Here is a 781-nt window from a genome sequence, read left to right on the forward strand (position 1 = left end):
CCCCGAAACGTAACCCCATAAGAAAAAACCCAAAAAAAAGGTTTTTTTGAAATTCGAAAATTGAAATCTTTCTTCTAATTTCCTTTTCCTTTTCCTAATTCTTAATACCCCTTGGAACCAGGATCAGGGACCAACGACTCACACTTCAGAACATTAGGAACAGTATGAGATTCAGTATAAATAACATTATCACCACCGTATAACACTGAAAAAAGGGAGATTCCAGTATAAATATTAATATTATAACAGGAGATTCCAGTTTAAATATTGATATTACTACCAATTATTTTTTTTTACAGTATAGATATGTATATTGCGTGAACGTTAATGGTATTCCTCTTCATATCAACGGTAATAATACTCATAATATTAAACGTATTGTGAGGCTCTAGTACAAATGAGGTTCATATGAATATTGATATTACTACCTCATGATATTAAAACATTATGAAGCTAGGTATGAATATGTCACTATGATATTAGAAATATCACAACGTCTTCGAATAAATGATAAGAAATCACTTGACAAATCTAGATATTAATCAATTTTATCAGATTTCTTTTCACGACTTAAATTCTTTTTTACTATCTTTTTTCATGGTAATTATATTAACCCAATCAATTACATTAAAATCTTTTAATATATGGAACGACGTATTCCTAATGTGTAATTAAATTCGCCAGATTTATTTAGCTGTTGCAACAGGATTCCTACGAGAGCCATATTTTCTGCAGTTCGCGCAACCTTGATTCAACCAAATTAACATAACGAAAGTCAGTG

Source organism: Penaeus monodon, chromosome 20 (assembly GCF_015228065.2).
Source record: "Penaeus monodon isolate SGIC_2016 chromosome 20, NSTDA_Pmon_1, whole genome shotgun sequence".
NCBI classification, from domain to species: domain Eukaryota; kingdom Metazoa; phylum Arthropoda; class Malacostraca; order Decapoda; family Penaeidae; genus Penaeus; species Penaeus monodon.